This window comes from Tachyglossus aculeatus, chromosome X1 (assembly GCF_015852505.1).
Source record: "Tachyglossus aculeatus isolate mTacAcu1 chromosome X1, mTacAcu1.pri, whole genome shotgun sequence".
In the NCBI taxonomy this organism is placed as follows: Eukaryota; Metazoa; Chordata; class Mammalia; order Monotremata; family Tachyglossidae; genus Tachyglossus; species Tachyglossus aculeatus.
Genome location: NC_052101.1, coordinates 9401960 through 9415363, shown reverse-complemented (window position 1 = coordinate 9415363; position 13404 = coordinate 9401960). Strand labels below are relative to the sequence as shown.

At 46.9% G+C, this 13404-nt stretch overlaps 1 protein-coding gene across 1 annotated transcript in view; it reads right to left on the bottom strand.

Moving 5' to 3' along the window:
* Window positions 1–8831, bottom strand: part of KBTBD11 (kelch repeat and BTB domain containing 11) — a 28941-nt gene extending 20110 nt beyond the window's left edge. Inside the window, exon 1 of the mRNA XM_038773038.1 lies at window positions 8728–8831. The gene's annotated coding sequence lies outside the window, so the exon portion shown is untranslated. The remainder of the gene's footprint in view (window positions 1–8727) is intronic.
* Between the last annotated feature and the right edge of the window lie 4573 nt (window positions 8832–13404).

Genomic DNA, 13404 nt, shown 5'->3' with positions numbered 1-13404 from the left:
TTTACAGCTCGAAGTAAAAATACTGTTAAAATATTCATTCATTCAGTCAGTCGTATTGACTGAGCGCTTACTGTGTGCAGAACACTGTACTAAGTGCTTGGAAAGTACAATTCAGCAACAGAGAGACAATCCCTGCCCACACCAGGCTTATAGGCAAGAAAAGGGGGGGGGGGGGGGGGGGGGAGAGAAGACAACAAAACAAATAAACAGGCATCAATATAAATAAGCAGAATTATAAATATATACACATTAGAACTAGTAAACAGGCATTAATATAAATAAATTGAATTATAGATATACACAAGTGCTGTTGGGGGGTAAAGGAAATCAATCAATCAATCATATTTATTGAGCGCTTACTGTGTGCAGAGCACTACTAAGCCCTTAGCACTGTACTAAGCGCTTAGGGAGTGAGTTGGCATGGAGGGGAGAGGCAGTGAGAAAAAGGGGGGCTTAATCTCAGAAGGCCTCTTGGAGGAGGTGAGCCTTCAACAGGGCTTTAAAAGGGGAGAAGTGTGATTGTGTGGCGGATTTGAGGAGGGAGGGCGTTCCCGGCCAGAAATAGGATGTGGACCAGGGACTAAATCTCCACGCTAACTTAATAAATCTTTTTCACTCTTATTAATCCCCCAAATAAGCTATGAGCATTTGTTCACCCCCACGTCAACCCTGACATAGACAGCATTGCTTACGTTTTCCAAGTATTTACCCAGATTCACTTCAAGTGAAGGCAGCAAAAACACAGGCATAAGGAAGAGGAAACAGAATAAACAACCTCCAAAAGAGTTGATAAAATGGAGGCTCAGATTCTCATCTTTTGTGCTTCTAAGGGAAGATCTACATAAGAACAACAAGGTTGAGACTCTGCCTTGTGATGATACAATGGTTAATAGCAAACACAATTACTTCAATTGTTATATTCCACTGCAACAACTGCTCTTTGATTCTGAAGCCACTTCAGGGTTTTACAAACATTCCAGCTCCCCAAGTACTTATTGAGCACTTATTGTGTGCTCAATAAACTGTACTAGACATTTTGGAAGGAATAACACGGTGGAGTTGGCAGACACCTTCCATACCCATTTTCAGACATTATTTTTATTTAGTATTTAAAGCACCTAAAGTTAGCAATTTTAAAATAAAACCTCTTTCCTAGGGGAACAATGTGCACAGGAATTACTACTTATGACTTTAAGGGCTCTTGGGAGAAAGCCTGGGGTAGTTAGAAAATGAGGACTTCACAAGGTCTGAGGCCTCTGACTGGAACAAAGCAGGCTATGAAGTGCAATTTTAACTAGAAAGGGATGGGAATGTGTGTTTTTTTTTCTTTTCTCTCTCTTTCCCCCCCGCCCCTGACTATGAAGGCAGCAGATACTCTTAGTTTTATTGCTGCATTTCCAGGTTTTTCCAGCCCTCTGGTCCAGGCATTAGTGTAATAGTTATCACTTCTTCAAGATTCCAAAGCCAGAAAATACGAAGGTTTTTTTTTGCATTTGCTTGTTTTGTTCTTTATGGTATTCATTAAGTGCTTATTATGTGCTAGGAACCGTACTAAACACCGGGGTAGATGCAAGCTAATCAGGTTGGACACGGTCCGTGTACCACTTGGGCTCCACAGTTTTAATTTTCATTTTACAGATGAGGGACACAAAGAAGTGAAGAGAAGAAAGTGAGGGGAAAACAAAAGTTTTTCCTCCTTCACTTATCTTGACCGTCCGTAGCCAGAACTGGGTCAACTCTGTTCTAGTAATAACAATCCTAACTGTGGTATTTAAGTGCTCAATATGTGCCAAGCACTGTATTAAGCATGGGGTAGAAGCAGCATGGCTCAGCGGAAAGAGCACGGGCTTGGGATTCAGAGGTCATGGGTTCTAATCCTGACTCCCCCACATGCCTACTGTGTGACCTTGGGCAAGTCACTTAACTTCTCTGAGCCTCAGTTACCTCATCTGCAAAATGGGGTTAAGACTGAGCCCCACGTGGGACAATGTGATCACCTTGTATCCCTCCAGCGCTTAGAACAGTGCTTTGCACATAATAAGCACTTAACAAATGCCATCATTATTAGAGAAGCACCGTGGCTCAGTGAAAAGAGCACAGGCTTGGGATTCAGAGGTCATGGGTTCGAATCCCAGCTCTATGACTTGTCAGCTGTGTGACCTAGGGCAAGTCACAACTTCTCTGTGCCTCAGTTCCCTCTTCTGTAAAATGGGGTTTCAGACTGTGAGCCCCATGTGGGACAAACTGATCACCTAGTATCCCCCCAGGGCTTAGAACAGTGCTTTGCACATAGTAAGCGCTTAACAAATACCAGCATTATTATACAAGGTAATCAGGTCCCAAATTGGGGTCACTGCCTAAATAGGTGGGAGAACAGGTACTGAATCCCCATTCTGCAGATGAGAAAACTGAGGCACAGAAAAGTTAAGTGATTTACTTAAGGTCACACAACAGGTGCACCATGGAGCAGGGATTTTAACCCAGGTCCTCTGATTCCCGTTCATTCATTCATTCAATCGTGTTGAGAGCTTATTGTGTGTACAGCACTGTACTAAGCGCTTGGGAAGTACAAGCTGGCAACATATGGAGACGGTCCCTACCCAACAACGGGCTCACAGTCTAGAAGGGGGAGACAGACAATAAAACACGTTTATGCTCTTTCCACTACACCACACTGAGTTACTTATACATGGTTCCTTCCCTGGAGAAGCTTACCATCAAGCGGGGAAGAAAATTTCCAAAAAGAAGGAAGGAGGAAAGTGCACAGATATGTCGAGGTGAGTGAGAGTTTCAGAAATATGGTATGGAGAAAAGGGCTGCAGATGGTTGTGAGGACAAAAATGCATTGTTTCCACAAAAGTACTCAGGTAGTATTATGGGGGAATCAAACGAGGGAAGGTGGGGCAAAAATCAGTCAAGAGACCATTCATTCATTCAATCGTATTTATTGAGCGCTTACTTTGCGCAGCGCACTGTACTAAGCGCTTGGGAAGTACAAGTCGGCAACAGATAGAGACAGTTCCCAGCAGACTGCAACCGGGCAATTTAAGAAATATTCTCAGTCACGTTCTTGGGTCACGGAGATCGGGGCCTCTGAAAACCGAGGCACCAAAAGTTTCTGGGATGAATTTTCTTGGACTTCAATATTAGCAGAAACCCTACACTCCTACTGCCAACATTCCCAAAGATTGCTTTTTTCAAGATCCTCCCCTTCTTCTCCATCCAAACCGCTATCGCCCTGGGACAATCTTGCTGCAATTAGACTTCGGCATTAGCCGCAACACTGGTTTTCCAGCTTCTGGCCTCTCCCCCTCCAATCTACACTAAAACAAGCTACTGCACGGATAATCTTCTGATGCATCACTCAGTCCGGATCGCTCCTCTTCTCGAAACCCTTTTTCCTCTCCTCCTCCCTTCTCCATCACCACCGCCCCCCACCCTACAGCACCTGTATATATTTGTACATATTTATTACTCTATTTTAATTGTACATATCTACCACTCTATTTTATTAATGATGTGCATACAGCTATAATTCTATTTATTCTGATGGTTTTGACACCGGTCTACATGTTTTGTTTTGTTGTCTGTCTCCCCCCTCTAGACTGTGAGCCCATTGTTGGGTAGGGACCATCTCCATACGTTGCCGACTTGTTCTTCCCAAGCGCTTAGTACAGTGCTCTGCACACAGTAAATGCTCAATAAATAAGACTGAATGAAGGAATGAATGAACCCTCTATTGGATTTCTGTGTCTCTTCACTGGAACCAAGAACTCCTATCAACTTCAAAGCGCCCCAACATCACCCCCCTAACCCCTTATCTATCTGCCCTCTACATTCAAATTCTTCCTAAAATCTTACATTTCTCAACAGCCGTCTCTACCATTTCGGAATTTAACACCCTTTTTACCACTCAAGAAAAAATGTCTTTATTTCAACACTAGAAATATTTTTCTTTGTCTTCCCCCAGTATAGTGTAAACTCCTTGTGGGCAGTGACTATGGTTACTCTTTTATTTCCAAGTGTCTAGTACAGGTGGATACTCAGTAAATGCTGTTGCTACTACTCTTCTCCACTTATTAGACTGTGACTCCCATGTGGGTCAGGAACTGCATCCAATCAGATTATCGTGTAGTCAACCCAGTGTTTAGGACAGTGCTTAGTACCTAGAGCACAGGCCTGGGAGTCGGAAGGTCATGGTTTCTAATCCCAGCTCCACCCCATGTCTGCTGTGTGACCTTGGACAAGTCACTTCAGTCTCTGGGCCTCAGTTACCTCATCTGTAAAATGGGGATTGAGGCTAGGAGCCCCATGAGGGACAGGGACTGTGTCCAGTCCGATTGGCTTGTATCCACCCCAGCGCTTAGTACAGCACCTGTCATATTCATACATTCATATTTATTGAGTGCTTACTGTATGCAGAGCACTATATCATCATCATCATCATCAATCGTATTTATTGAGCACTTACTGTGTGCAGAGCACTGTACTAAGCGCTTGGGAAGTACAAATTGGCAACATATATTATGCGCTTGGAAAGTACAATTCAGCAATAAAGAGAAACAAACCCTGCCCACAACCGGCTCACAGTCTAGAAGTGGGGAGACCGACACCAAAACAAGTAAACAGGCATCAATAGCATCAATATAAATAAATAGAATTACAGATACATATACACACCAACTAGTAAGCACCTAACAAATGCCATATTATTATTATGTCTGCTGTTTCACCTTGGGCAAGTCACTTCACTTCTGCAGGCCTCAGTTACCTCATCTGTAAAATGGGGATTGAGACCGTGAGCCCCTTGGGGTAAAGGGACTATGTCCAATTCGACTTGCTTGTATCCACCCCAACACTCGGTACAGTGCTTGGCACATAGTAAGTGCTTAATACATAATTATCATTATCTTTATTGTTAATAAACACCATCATTTATCCTGGTGACTTTAGGCCATCCATACTTCAGGAGGAGTCGGTCTCCTCCACGCTTGTAGTCTAGTCTGGCTACAACCAGTTACACTGAATACGCTTAATAATAACAATAATAATTATGGTATTTGTTAAGCCCTTACTACATGCAAAGCACTGTTCTAAGCGCTGGGGTTGATACAAAGTAATCAGGTTGTCCCCCGTGGGGCTTACAGTTTTCATTTCCATTTTACAGATGAAGTCACTGAGGCACAGAGAAGTGAAGTGACTGGCCCAAAGTCACACAGCTGATAAGTGGCGGAGTCGGGATTAGAACCCATGACCTCCCAAGCCCATGCTCTTTCCATTAAGCCACGCTGCTTGATTAGTCTTATAACTCTTTTTAAGCTTCCGTTCAAAAGCTGGTAAAGAAGAAAGCTAGCAGGGACTCTCCCCTCCCTCCGGAGGTGGGCCCAGAAGATTTTTGCTACAATGAAGTGGTGCTTGTTCTGAATATATAATCTTTCTGTTCACAAGCGCTTAGTACAGTGCTCTGCACACAGTAAGCGCTCAATAAATACGATTGAATGAATAAGCGTCGAAGGTCGGTTATCTGATGTGTTTGCAAGCTAAAGGGTTTTCTTCTCACAACCTCTACTTACCTTTGCATGTTTCAGAAGGAAAATCAGAAGAAATATTCATTCATTCATTCAACTGGATTTATGAGACACTGTGAGCAAAGCACTGGGATAAAAGATATTAAAAGAGCACCAAGGTGGTCAAAATGCAATATCTTTCTTTCTGTATTCAGGGTAATTGGGTGTGTTCTGTTGGACTGTTATTTTAGAATGGGGTGCTCTTTGATACTCATTAAGAATATCACTGCAAAAGGAAAGCACACAAAAGCAGGAAGAAGACTCAAACGGCAAAGGACAGGAACTTAAAAATCTATTATTAATATGGCTTAAAGGGTTCAGTGAAAAATGAGGCTTGTATTACACACCTTTTTTCTGTTTTTTGGGTTTTTTTTTTTTAAGGAGGCCCTAAGGGACAAAAGTAGAGGAAATGAAGGACATTAGGCTGATTTGAAGTAACCTGAGAATCATTTATATTATATTCTACATTATGTTAGTATATATTGTCGTAATCTCCCAAACGCTTAGTACAGTGCTTTGGACACAGTAAGTGCTCAATAAAGGCGACTGAATGAATAATTTCAATTTTTTACGCGTTCAGGTTAGCTTTCTATACATTTATTTTTGAGAAGGGACGGGCTGAGTAAAGCATATTTCAACGCTGCCTTCTCTATCACTCTTCTCAATGATTCCCTACAAAGATGCCAGAGGCAAAATGAACCTAACATCAATGTGCTGTTTATATGATTGCTGAACCTTTGTTGATACCGTTCCTGTTTTTTCAGCTCTATGGTTTGCTTATCCAGGTGGGCAAATGTTCAACAAAAACAAAGCCCGTATTATCTTCTCCCCTCAAATATGAGCACAAACCCTGAGCCATCCAGATTTATAGTGAAACAGGGCAGAGTAAACAGAGAATGGGGAAGAGCAACACCCCTTAGTGTGAAAAGCATGTGGAAAAGGGCTGAATCTGTTAGACATATGTCAGCATGCTCACTGATGCTCTTGTCTCTTGGCCCTGGGTGGATTATCGGGATTGATAATGAGAAAAACATGATTAAAAATGACACAGAGCCCAAATTTTCAGGAATAAACACAGTGCAAGGGTTTAGCAAATGCCATAATGATCACCCCAACAAGTATTCATTCATTCAATTCATTCAATCGTATTTATTGAGCGCTTACTGTGTGCAGAGCACTGTACTAAGAGCTTGGGAAGTACAAGTTGCCAAAAGTACAAGTTGCCAACTTAGTACTTAGTGCTCAGTATAGTGCTCTGCACACAGTAAGCGCTCAATAAATATGATTGATTGATTGATACAAGTTGGCAACATATAGAGACGGTCCCTACCCAACAGGGGGCTCACAGTCTAGAAGGGGGAGACAGACAACAAAACATATTAGCAAAATAAAATAAATAGAATAGTAAATATGCACAAGTAAAATAGAGTAATAAATCTGCAGAAACACATATACAAGTTTATATATAACACACATATATATTATATATATGCATATATTATATTCATCCATTCATCCAATCGTATTTATTGAGCGCTTACTGTGTGCAGATCACTGACTTTTCCCTTGCCTCCGAATTAAAGTATAAATCCATAACCTCCCTTCCCAGCGATTCCCTGGCTATGATGGACGAATCCCAAACATCCAATGGCATTCCCTATAGGCATGCACTAGAGAAGCAGCGTGGCTCAGTGGAAAGAGCCCGGGCTTTGGAGTCAGAGGTCATGGGTTCAAATCCCAGCTCCACCACTTGTCAGCTGTGTGACTCTGGGCAAGTCACTTCACTTCTCTGGGCCTCAGTGACCTCACCTGGAAAATGGGGATAAAGACTGTGAGCCCCCCGTGGGACAACCTAGTCACCTTGTAACCTCTCCAGCGCTTAGAACAGTGCTCTGCACATAGTAAGCGCTTAATAAATGCCATCATTATTATTATTATTATTATTATTATTATGCATTCCCTCCCCTGCACAGTTGGGGAACATTTTCCCCAGGCCAAGGTGCAGAGACCACCCTGAGAACTTGAAGGTGGCATTTTTCTGTCCACCTCTGCCAACCACAGACTGTGTGACTGTGGGCAAGTCACTTCAACCAATCGTATTTATTGAGCGCTTACTGTGTGCAGAGCACTGTACTAAGCGCTTGGGAAGTACAAGTCGGCAACATATAGAGCCGGTCCCTACCCAACAGTGTGCTCACAGTCTGGAAGGGGGAGACAAAGAACAAGACAAAATATATTAACCAAATAAAATACATAGAATAGATATGTACAAGTAAAATAAATAAACAGAGTAATAAATGCGCACAAACATATATACATACTTCACTTCTCTGGGCCTCAAAAATGGGGACGAAGCCTGTGAGCCCCACGTGGGCCAACCTGATCACCCTGTAAGCTCCCCAGCGCTTAGAACAGTGCTTTGCACACAGTAAGCGCTCAATAAATGCCATTATTATTATAATTATGATTATTCTAACTGACGGGTCCGCATCCTGGGGGGGCCCACCTGCAAAACCAGGTGTCCCCCGAGGAGCTGCTGTGAGTGTGAGCCCACTGTTGGGTAGGGACTGTCTCTAGATGTTGCCAACTTGTACTTCCCAAGCGCTTAGTCCAGTGCTCTGCACACAGTAAGCGCTCAATAAATACGATTGATTGATTGATCCGCCAAGCTAGCTCTCTTCCTCCCTTCAAGGCCCTGCTGAGAGCTCACCTCCTCCAGGAGGCCTTCCCAGACTGAGCCCCTTCCTTCCTCTCCATCCCCCCATTTTACCTCCTTCCCTTCCCCACAGCACCTGTATATATGTATATGTTTGTACATATTTATTACTCTATTTATTTATTTATTTTACCTGTACAGATCTATTCTATTTATTTTATTTTGTTAGTAGGTTTGGTTTTGTTCTCCGTCTCCCCCTTTTAGACTGTGAGCCCACTGGTGGGTAGGGACCGTCTCTAGATGTTGCCAATTTGGACTTCCCAAGCGCTTAGTCCAGTGCTCTGCACACAGTAAGCGCTCAATCAATACGATTGATTGATTGATCGATTGACTGATTGATTGATTGAGCTGCAGCAGGTGTCTGTCCCGCAGCCAGGCTGCAGGAGACAATAGCCGGGCTTGCCTGGGGAGGCGGGACGGAGGGGGAAGCGAGCCCACACTTACCTCCGAGCCCCGGCCGGCCGTGTCCAGCCCCGCCGACGGTTGCACGTGCATGCAGAGCCATGCACACACGGGATGCACAGCCGCATGCACCGGGCTGCACTGGGGCCACGCAGCCCTCCTCGTGCCCGGCCCGGCCCGGCCCGCCGCCCGGCGAGGGCAGTCGGGTCGGGTCGGGTCGGGTCCGGCGGGGCCCGGACCGGAGCCGCCGCTCGTCGGGACGGGAGTCGGCCCGCCTACCGAGCATGCGCGCTGGGGCTGAGCGCTCGGCCCACTCCGCCGCCCGACCGATCCCCGCTCCGCCGCTCCGGGTCTTCGCTCCGCCGAAGGAGCCCCGCCCTTCGCCGATGACGTCACGGAGGGGCGGGAAGGGGCGGGGCGGGGGAGGAAATTCATTCATTCACTCACTCATTCATTCATTCACGCATTCATTCATTCACTCACTCATTCATTCATTCACGCATTCATTCAGTCATTCAGTCATTCACTCACTCTCATTCATTCACTCACTCATTCATTCATTCATTCACGCATTCATTCAGTCATTCAGTCATTCACTCACTCATTCATTCATTCATTCACTCACTCCTTCATTCACTCTTTCATTAATTCATGCATTCATTCATTCATTCACGCATTCATTCATTCATTCACGCATTCATTCAGTCATTCACGCATTCATTCAGTCATTCACTCCCTCCTTCATTCACGCATTCATTAATTCATGCATTCATTCATTCACTCATTCATTAATTCACGCATTCATTCATTCATTCATTCACTCACTCACTCCTTCATTAATTCATGCATTCATTCATTCACTCATTCATTAATTCACGCATTCATTCACTCATTCATTCACTCAATCATTAATTCACACATTCATTCAGTCATACAGTCATTCATTCAATCATGCATTCATTCATTCACTCATTCATGAAGTCATGCACTCAATCAATCAATCATTCAATCAATCGTATTTATTGAGCGCTTACTATGTGCAGAGCACTGTACTAAGCGCTTGGGAAGTACAAATCGGCATCACATAGAGACAGTCCCTACCCAACAGTGGGCTCACAGTCTAAAAGGGGGAGACAGAGAACAGAACCAAGCATACCAACAAAATAAAATAAGTAGGATAGAAATGTACAAGTAAAATAAATAAATAAATAAATAAATAGAGTAATAAATATGTACAACCATATATACATATATACAGGTGCTGTGGGGAAGGGAAGGAGGTAAGACGGGGGGATGGAGAGGGGGACGAGGGGGAGAGGAAAGAAGGGGCTCAGTCTGGGAAGGCCTCTTGGAGGAGGTGAGCTCTCAGCAGGGCCTTGAAGGGAGGAAGAGAGCTAGCTTGGCGGATGGGCAGAGGGAGGGCATTCCAGGCCCGGGGGATGACGTGGGCCGGGGGTCGATGGCGGGACAGGCGAGAGCGAGGTACAGTGAGGAGATTAGTGGTGGAGGAGCGGAGGGTGCGGGCTGGGCAGTAGAAGGAGAGAAGGGAGGTGAGGTAGGAGGGGGCGAGGTGATGGACAGCCTTGAAGCCCAGGGTGAGGAGTTTCTGCCTGATGCGCAGATTGATCGGTAGCCATTGGAGGTTTTTGAGGAGGGGAGTAATATGTCCAGAGCGTTTCTGGACAAAGATAATCCGGGCAGCAGCATGAAGTATGGATTGAAGTGGAGAGAGACACGAGGATGGGAGATCAGAGAGAAGGCTAGTGCAGTAGTCCAGACGGGATAGGATGAGAGCTTGAATGAGCAGGGTAGCAGTTTGGATGGAGAGGAAAGGGCGGATCTTGGCAATGTTGCGGAGCTGAGACCGGCAGGTTTTGGTGACGGCTTGGATGTGAGGGGTGAATGAGAGAGCGGAGTCGAGGATGACACCGAGGTTGCGGGCTTGTGAGACGGGAAGGATGGTAGTGCCGTCAACAGAGATGGGAAAGTCAGGGAGAGGACAAGGTTTGGGAGGGAAGACAAGGAGCTCAGTCTTCGACATGTTGAGCTTTAGGTGGCGGGCTGACATCCAGATGGAGGTGTCCTGAAGGCAGGAGGAGATGCGAGCCTGGAGGGAGGGGGAGAGAGCAGGGGCAGAGATGTAGATCTGGGTGTCATCAGCGTAGAGATGATAGTTGAAGCCGTGGGAGCGAATGAGGTCACCAAGGGAGTGAGTGTAGATTGAGAACAGAAGGGGACCAAGCACTGAACCTTGGGGAACCCCCACAGTAAGAGGATGGGAGGGGGAGGAGGAGCCTGCAAAAGAGACTGAGAAAGAACGACCGGAGAGATAAGAGGAGAACCAGGAGAGGACGGAGTCTGTGAAGCCAAGGTCAGATAACGTGTTGAGGAGAAGGGGGTGGTCCACAGTGTCAAAGGCAGCTGAGAGGTCGAGGAGGATTAGGACAGAGTATGAGCCGTTGGATTTGGCAAGCAGGAGGTCATTGGTGACCTTTGAGAGCGCAGTTTCCGTGGAATGAAGGGGACGGAAGCCAGACTGGAGGGGGTCGAGGAGAGAGTTGTTGTTGAGGAATTCTAGGCAGCGCGTGTAGACAACTCGTTCAAGGAGTTTGGAAAGGAATGGTAGGAGGGATATGGGACGATAACTAGAAGGTGAGGTGGGGTCAAGAGAGGGTTTTTTTAGGATGGGAGAGACATGGGCATGTTTGAAGGCAGAGGGGAAGGAACCAGTGGAGAGTGAGCGGTTGAAGATGGAAGTTAAGGAGGGGAGAAGGGATGGAGCGAGAGATTTCATAAGATGAGAGGGAATGGGGTCAGAAGCACAGGTGGCCGGAGTAGCACTTGAGAGGAGGGAGGAGAGTTCCTCTGAGGATACCGCTGGGAAGGATGGGAGAGTAGCAGAGAATGTTGAGAGCCAGGGGGTTGGAGAAAGGGGGGAAGAGACTTTGGGGAGGTCGGACCTGATGGATTTAATTTTGTTAATGAAGTAGGAGGCCAGATCGTTGGGGGTGAGGGAAGGAGGAGGGGGAGGAACCGGGGGCCTGAGACACCGTAAGTGCTCAATAAATATGATTGAATGAATGATGTGGCAAAGAAAATATAGGGCGTGTTTGCTGAGCATTTGTTAAGTGCTTGCATTTTGAGGGAAGGAGGAGGGGGAGGAACCGGGGGCCTGAGAAGGGAGTTGAATGTACGGAAGAGCTGGCGGGGGTGATGGGCATGGGTGTCAATAAGGGAGGAGAAATAGTTTTGTCTGGCAGAAGAGAGGGCTGAGTTAAGGCAGGAAAGGATAAACTTGAAGTGAACGAGGTTGGCATGGTGTTTAGACTTTCGCCAGCAGCGTTCCGCAGCTCGAGCATAAGAGCGAAGGAGGCGGACAGTGGCAGTGATCCAGGGCTGTGGGTTAGTGGTGTGAGAGCGGCGAAGGGAAAGGGGAGCGAGCGAGTCTAGCTGAGTAGAAAGGGTAGAGTTGAGAGCAGTAATCTGATCATCAAGACTGGGTAGAGAGGAGAGGGCGGCGAGGTGGGGTGTGAGGCGCTCCGAAAGATGGGTGGGGTCCAGAGAGCGGAGATCTCTGTGAGGGAGTAATACGGATTTACAGGGGAAAGGAGTGTGAGTGAGGAGGCAGGTGAGAAGATTATGATCAGAGAGAGGGATCACAGAGTTGGTGAGGGTGGACACAGTGCAGCGGTAGGAGATGATGAGGTCGAGGGTATGACCAAGTTGGTGAGTGGGTGAGGTGGGGTGGAGGAAGAGGTTGGCAGCGTCAAGGAGAGATAGAAGGCGGGCGGCAGAGGAGTCGTTAGGGATATCCATGTGGATATTGAAGTCTCCGAGGATCAGAGTGGGCATGGAGAGGGAGAGAAGGAATGTGAGGAAGGGGTCAAAGTCGTTAAAGAAGTTGGAAGTGGGGCCCGGAGGGCGGTAGATGACGGCTACAAGAATCTGGAGGGGGTGGTAGAGGCGAATAATGTGGGCTTCAAAGGAAGGGAAGGAAAGGGAAGGGGGAGGAGGGATAGTGCGAAAGCGACATTGGGGGGCGAGAAGGAAACCGACACCTCCTCCTTTTCCGGTGAGTCTGGGGGAGTGGGAGAAGAAGAGGCCTGCACTGCAGAGAGCAGCAGAAGAGACCGTGTCGTCCGGCGACAGCCATGTTTCAGTTAGGGCAAGGAGGAGTAGAGAACTGGAAAGGAAAAGGTCCAGGATGAAAGGGGTCTTACTTAAAACGGAGCGGGGGTTCCAGAGGCCACAGTTGGCATCAGCTGTCGAGGGTGGGGAGGGAGGGGGAAGGGTGCGAGGGGTGGGGAGGGTTTGGATTCGGATGAGTTGGCGGGGGCCTGGGCGGGGAGAGTGGGAAGGGGGGTGGCGATGGGAAAGGAGAACTGGGATGGGGTGGGGACGGGGAGAAGGGGAGGAGGGGGGCCGGGAGGGAGAAGCGGAGGACCTGCGCTGGTACAGAGGAATCCTTGGTAGGGGGTGAGGGGGAGCGGTCTTGGTGGGTGAGAGGGAGGGAAACAGCTGGGTGGGAGAGGGGAAGGGGAAGGTGAGGAATGGGAATGGCAGTTGGGAGCAAGGGAACTGACAGTTCATGGTGAGGTCAGCAGGGCGAGTGACAGTACCGCGGGGGGTTAACAATTGAGATGCAGAAGCAATAAAACAGTAGCAATGATAAAAGTAGGCGATGGCATCACAGGGTGTAGTTGAGCAATCAATATGCTA